The following is a 7,326-nucleotide window of genomic DNA, read 5'->3' on the forward strand; positions in this document are numbered from 1 at the left end:
CCTGTGAGGCCTCCGCCCAGACAGGCCCCTTGGATGGGTGGGCAGTGCCCTGAGCCCTGTCTGCGGGGGCTGCCTGGCGGGACCTCTGAGGCCTGGGGGTAGCGTGGGGGCCGGGAGTCTCTTGCCTGTCCCACCTGTGCCCGGACTGAGGCCCTGGAGGGGCAGGTGAGGGGGCTCCAGGCAGAGGTGAGCAGGCTGAGGGGGATCAGGGCAATTGAAGAAGGGATTGATGGCTACTTTCATTCTCTGCAGGATAAGGGAGGAGCACCAGGAGGTATGGGGGTGGGTGGGAAAGGGGCTGTGGGTTGGGAGTGAGGGGCACCGGCAGGGCTGGGGGGGCAAGGGGAAGGGTATATACCCCTTCCCCCACCCAGGGGTCTGCTTTCTTGCAATTGCAAAACCCTACCCTTATCCCTACCTTGAAACAAACCTCCCTCCCATTTTCCCCCTCTCCCTCCCACTCCTTGTGCCCAACATCCCTCCTGAACATAAATTATATTCCCTTCTGCTCCCCATTCCCACCTGACCCCATCCCTCCCATGCCTGCACCCCAACCCCCCACAGGTTCCCAGTCTCCCCCAGCCTGAGAATGGTATTCGTGTCAGCTCCTTGTCAGGATGCTCTCATTCGGGTCTGACCCTGCTGCCTCTAAAGAGGCGAGGTAGGCGCCTCCTCTTTTTCTTGGCTGCAGCAGACAATGGGGAGGCATGGAAAGCTGGCTTTCTTCTTTGGCTGATGTCTGCGTTCCCCTGGCTGTTCATATAAGAAAGCACATTTGCTTCCTGTGGGAAGACTAGCTCTGCAGAAAGAGAAAAGCAAAGAAGCGTCGAGTGATTGACTCTGGATAGTAGCACTGCAAGCAAGCATAGAAAACTGGTGAGCATTCAGAGGTGCATGCTGGCTGGACACGTGCCACTTAGAAGTCCAAATAAGGTTCTTTAATTTGGTTTTTACTAATTATAACAGCTCCTTTCCCACCAGCAAAAGTATGAGAAGATGTTGTACCGTCCAAAATTATGCTTCTGGAAGTCTGATAACACCAAACTTACCTGTGCACTACATGAAACATTTTTCTGGCTCTGAGATCATTGACTACAGACAGTAGCATGACGTATACACACAGGGCTGTACATTTAGGTTGAAAGGCAATCATTTGACTTGCTTCCTTAATGCATCATTTCCATGTGTGGTTTTCTACGGCTTGCATGTGTTGGGTCCTTTATTCAACAAAAAGTTCAAGGCAAATTCTTTTCCATTCAGCTGAAACAACCCCTCTACCTCATCATTAACCAAGAGCAGGGGTTGAACTTTGTCTTTTGGCATCAGAGAAGATTGCTGCTCCCTGAGCTCACAGGTCCCTGTCTGCTAGCAATGGGAGACAGCTGTTTTCCAAAAAGGTGCCTGTGTGGGGAGGGGGGACACTGGGGTGTTGGGTTGCTGGGTCCCAGAGGCGAGCAGAAAGAAACCTGCTCAACCTGGCTTTCTCCCCTCCCTTTGCATCCTCCCTCTCTTCACTGGCTCTGAAAGAGGGCTGTAAATCCAGTGCAGGGCCTGATACTGCTGCTGATTTGATGGTGATGATAGTTTGACCTCGCAATGGTCAGGGATTGATGGTAGACTCTCCTCCTGCCACTCAAGATACTCAGCAGGCTTAGGGCTTGCCAAACACTGCAAGTACAATGCCTACAATCAAGTAGCCTTCTGTGAAGGTGAAGCTATTCTGTGGGTGATGCTCTGGATTTATACAGTGCTTTCCCCAGTAGGGTCTTTGACCATAAGTATGGCTTTTGGCATGACAATAGTTCAAATAAATAGTAAAGATTAGCATGGGCGTGCAAAACCTCAAACAACTGGTGGCCAGGATCCCAGGGACAGTAAGTTTAAAGGAAAAAGGAATCGGGGAATTTGGTTGTACCTTCGAGAGAATATTAAGGGCACTAGGATATGCCATCCCTGTGTAAGGAAGGTTAAGAATCACATCAACGGACTGGCTTGTCTAAACAGCAAATGCTTTTGTGACTTGAAACTTAACAAGGAATCTCTCCAAATGTAGAAACGACCTGTTATCTCAGTCCGCATAAAATGTGTCCTAAAGGTCTCAAGGAACTGAGCATACACTTAGGAAATCTGCAGATGATGCCAAGCAAAGTAGGACAGCAGATGATCTGGAAGATAGGTTGAGGATTCTCAATGACCTTGACCAATTGGAAAAAATGGTCTTAAATTAATGAAAGGATAGTATAATAGTTACAGGAGTAGAGCACAAGCTAAATAAGAGTCATCACTGCAATATTCTTACAAAAACTGATAAAGAACAAGAGCATATGGGGCTGTATTAACATGCATGTTGTGTGCAAAGTAGGGGAAACCATTTTTCAATGATATTCAGCATTGGGGAGGCCTTAGCTGGAAAACTGTGGCCAGTTCAAGGCATCGTGCTTTACGACAAACAGATGAACTGGAAAGAGTCTGGAGAAGAGCAACAACAATGAGGAAGGGTCTAATATTGTCCTAGACAGGAAAGTTGGAAGACCTGGCTTATGTAATCCTGAGAAAATGGAGGGGGTGTTAGAAATCTTCAGAAAGGGTTGTTACTTGTAAAGAGGATCTCTAGTTGTCTGTGATTATAGCAGGTATAGTAACGGGCTTCCATTGCAACAGGGGGCATTTAAGCTGGAAATGAGGAAATACTTCCTAACTCTAGAAGGTGGGGCTAGGCCCTGGGTGTCCTGCTCCCTGGATGAGTAGCCTTCCCATTAGCTTAAACATTAAAGTATGGGAGGGCCCTCATTCTCCTCCCACCTCTCCAATGAGCTTTTGGCCAGCCAAAATGTCATGACTTATAGTACGGCCTAGTGAGCGCATCTGACCTGTTCATGGCTCCAAACATGCTGAGCTGCAGCACAACCCTATCCAAAATGGCAGCTATGTGGCTGTGGCCACGCTGGTTAGGCACACAAGGTGAAGTGGGATATAGCCCTGTGACTCAGTTTACATGCATGAGGAAGAAAGAAGCTGTGCCCATTTGAAACATCTAGTAAACTTCAGTCTTCTCCAGGAAGTTATTGAAGTCAAGGATGTAATCACTCACAAGGACACGGGATATATCAGGACAAAAAACGCCTTCAGCCAATACTTAACTAACTGGAGGAGAGTGAGGCTGTACTGTGCTGCACCAGAATTAATACCGTGATGCGGAGATTACACAAGTCATCACAAATTCCTGGTGCAGAGGTCGTAGATTTTTTCAAGCAGGATGGATTTCAGGGAGTGGATCTGGACTGTGTCGTCCCTGTGGCTTTCTGGGCACCAGTCAGGGTACAGGTGACGCTCCCAGACCTTTCTTCTGTTTCATTTGGCCCTGACTTCAGACAGCGGGACACATGTCAGCCCTGGATCTCTAAGTGTCAGTCTTCCCCAGCTGCATGCATGACATCCCAAAGGGGAGTAGAGGTGTGCTGACTCCGACCAGGTAATCAAGAGGGAGGTCTACTCCACCTGGCTATGAGATGAAGCACTGCACCATTCCTAAAATGGATTCATACGCATGTTCTTCTGCAAATATGAGGAGGATATTTGAACCAGCAAAAAGTTTTGCTCTCTTACCTTTGTGTTCTGAAATGACCTGCACAAGTTGGTAGTTTCCTGCTTCCTCCATGTCCAGATCATATTTTCTCATAATTTTTGAGATCACATCTCTAGTTGTGTCTTGGCTCGTTAACTGGAAAAAGCATTTTGCAGTGAAATATTTTACTTCCTTGTTTCTTGACATTTGTTTTCACTTTATCTATCTGGCATGTTGGTTTGGTGTCTCATCGGTGAGGTACAGACAGTGCACAAATGGAAATTACAGAGAGATGGAAATAGTGTTGTGCACAGAACATCCTAGCAAAGGGTGACAGTTTCTGTGTGTATTTTACTCTACCAAGCTGCGTCTCTAGATTTGGTTTGTCCCTAGTGTAAAAAAGACCACTATGAATGTTGTTTTATTTTGCCTCTGTCTCTCGGAAATCTTTCATCGCAGCGTGGTCACCCACACGTAGCAGAGTCTCAGAAGCCACTAGGCTGGTCCTATGCCATCAAGGCTTTACTTGCCTAAATCTACCTTGGGCCAGTGAGATGGCACAAGCAGCATCTCCCTCACCATGCATCTGGCCCAGGGTTTCCCTCTAAACGGTTTCCCTTTCACTGGAAAGGCCCATACAACCTTCTCACAAACAACTGGGAGAAACATGGGGAAAAGCAAATGACTCCAAAGCAGATAGACAACTGGCTCAGCAGCCACAAGCAAAGGTCATTCTGCCTGGATCCAGGTGGGAACGGCAGGAGGCTTTGAGTGGACTCCTACAGGGATCTGCCCTGGCTCCACTGCTGTTCAGATGATTTGGATGCAGGAATAAAGAGCTTCCTGAGCAAATTTGCAGAGAACTCAAGACTGGGAAGGACAGCAAACGCACTGGGAACACTGTCTCTTGGCTGGGGATTTGGACTCGGGTGTGCTGATTGCTCTTGTTAGAACTAAAAAAACCTACAAGTTCCTGGGTTTTGCTTCTCTGCTCGGGGTCCTACCAAGCACCACATTTGGGATTGGACCTCCGCCTCCTTGCTTTAACTGTAGTGGGTTATGGTTCTTCTTGGTGTTTTGGGCATTGAGAATAGTAGTTGTGTGGGAGGTTGGTTTCTGCAGTATTAAGAATAGGTCAGACATAACTTGAGTGGAAAGGTTTAGTTAGGAATCATCCTGCCTTCAGCAGGGGGTTAGATTAGATGGCCTCCTGAGGTCTCTTCCAGCTCTACTTTTCTATAAGAGAAAATGAGGGGTAATACACTATGATATTTAGAAGTATATGCCCTTTGGGATCTTAATTTTCTAGTGCTGTACAGCATCTTTCGGTGACTTGCCTCCAAGCTGCTCTTCAGTGTATCTGTCTGCCTACCTGTGCACACGCGCCCATTCATACAAATGGCGTGCATGGTTTCTTGGTACCTTAGTCAATGATTGAGGACAAGTGGTGGATATTATCCAGCTGAAAACCCAGAGAAAAGTTTGGGAGGTGGAATGTACTTTGACTACTAAAATAACAATGTCAATTCACCTAAGAATCAAGGGCATGAGGTGGCCCCTAATATTTCAAAGCTTTGTCTTGGTGTGAATCAGAGCAGCAGAGAATTTACATGTAACTTGTCATCCCGAGTGAAAACACATCCTGTAATAAATCTACACAGCTCTTCCACATCACTTACCAGAATGCCTTTGTACACAACACCTTGACTGTTCGGCACTGAGCAGTGAATGATGTAGGCGTCTTCGTTCTTCTGGGAGTAAGGTGCAGACAGAGCAGATCAGAGGTGGAGGAAGATGGAGGTGATGAACACGCGGCCATGGAAGGTATGCATGAAGGAGATGATGAGCATTCAGAGAGGTAAATAATGAAAAATAAATGAAGGGAAAAAGTCAGAAACATGATGGAAGCAGTAGGGATGAAAGAGCAGAACCAGAAGCAGGTATTTTGGGTCTATGCCTGGTTCTTGAATGTTGTTAGTGGTGGTGTCCTACCTCCAGGAGTAACTTGGTTTGGTATTTGTAATGAAGTATTCATATTTAGTATTCCATCTACAACTAACACCCCTGAAACACGGAAGATATCGATTTTTGCCGTTTGAAATGGGTGTTTAGTTGGTCTAATAAAAGACAGCACTTTTACCCAAAGAACCTTGTCTGCTGAAAGAAACGGTAGCATTCCTGACTACACTATGTGCTTTGCTCAGGAAGGAGCTCCTGCAGGGCCGATGCGCCTACTGACCTTTCTCTGCCATTACCTATTGGGCAAGGTTGTGATATGGAAAGTAATATTCCAAAACCCTGGAAGCTTTGCTTCCATCTTCTGCACTCCTTTGTGTTTACAGACTCCTCTGACTTCTGCCCAGCTGCGGAGGGAAGCATGGGACAGGGGCAGGAGGGCAGGGGGGCCTGGGATGCGGGCACAACAGTGCGGGGAGTGGGGGATATGCCTCGCTGCCTCTTACCCAGCCAGGACGGATGGCAGGGAGGGGCACAATGCAAATACAGCTTGCTCCAGGCGGAAGGGGGCAAGCAGTAGCAGGGCATAGACCCCACTACCCGCACTGCTGTGCCCACATCCCGTGCCTCTCTGCCCCGGCTGGGTAAGTGGCAGTAGGGCATCGCCCGCCGGTTGCCCATCTGGGGTGAGGGGGCACAGGATGCAAGTGCGGCAGTGCCGGGAGTGGGGGCTATGCCCTGCTGCTGTTTGCCCCCTTCCACCCAGAGCAAGCCGCGCCACCCCCAACTCCCTCCCCAAGTCCCACATCCCCCTGCCCCGACTGGGCAACTTGTCCCAGCCCCAGCCCCAGCCCCAGCCCCAGCCCCAATCCCTTCCTCACTGGGGGGCAGTTGAACTCAGTCGAGGCCTGGCCTGGTTTAGTATAGCACCATGCGCTTTTGGGTAGCTCTGGGCCACTCATGCTGTCACTTGCGGGTGCCCCGTGCCCCTCACGGGGACTGTGTGTTGAGGCGGGATGGGTCCTGCGTGCATGAAACAGGCCCCACCCGATGGCACGTGGTGCCCATGCACACAGGACCTGGGCCAGCATGACAGGTGGTCTCCGGGGGTGGGCCCAGGTGATGTGGCAGAGCAGCGGCCAGTGCCGAGCCGCACTGCTGTGCCACATGGGGGGATGTGCCAGGAGGCCCCAAGTGCCCCAGTGCTCACTGCTGCTCCCAGTGAGCTGCGGGCTGTGCATGGGGGGCTGAGGTATTGTGGGGGTAGGCTATGTCGGGGAGCTGTGGGCCCTGCAGGGGGCATGTGGGCCTGGCAGGGGGGGAATGCTGTGGTCCTGGGGGCGGCAGTCCATGTGCTGTGTTGGGGAGCTATGCCCTGTTGGGGGGCAGAGGACCCACCCTACCTGAGCAGCATCCTCCCACAGTCCCCGCTCACCCACAGCCCCCCCACACCTATCCCCACCCCCTGTCCCACCTCACTCCTGCAAGCAGCTGCTGGCCCCAGGCTCTATCTCCCCCTCGCTGCAGATCTGGGAGGAGCTGGGGGGCGTTATTTTGCCCCACACGGCACAACTTGCCCCACACCAAAGGGTGTGGCCAGGCATTTGGTGAGGCAGAAATCCCCGGCTCAAATACGTGCCGCTCCTATTTGAGCTGCTGCAAGCACACATGCTGCATGTGTGGACGTGCCGTAAGGGTGCAGAGAGAAGTGGAGCTCCCAGCTCTAACTCAGAATGATTTTTGCAAAGCGTTCTGACTTCCTACATTGCCCGAGACCAAACAGAAGTTCACTGTTGGTCTGGAGG

The 7,326-nt window shown here is 50.2% G+C and overlaps 1 long non-coding RNA gene across 1 annotated transcript; it reads right to left on the minus strand.

Moving 5' to 3' along the window:
* Nucleotides 1–461: 461 nt before the first annotated feature.
* LOC132250282 (uncharacterized) lies at nt 462–5,315 on the minus strand. The gene is made up of 3 exons (XR_009461948.1): nt 5,245–5,315; nt 3,607–3,721; nt 462–799 (listed from the first exon to the last, which is right to left on the minus strand). It is a non-coding gene; the product is annotated as an uncharacterized LOC132250282 (long non-coding RNA).
* Nucleotides 5,316–7,326: the final 2,011 nt, after the last annotated feature.

Source organism: Alligator mississippiensis, chromosome 1, assembly GCF_030867095.1.
Source record: "Alligator mississippiensis isolate rAllMis1 chromosome 1, rAllMis1, whole genome shotgun sequence".
Taxonomy (NCBI): domain Eukaryota; kingdom Metazoa; phylum Chordata; order Crocodylia; family Alligatoridae; genus Alligator; species Alligator mississippiensis.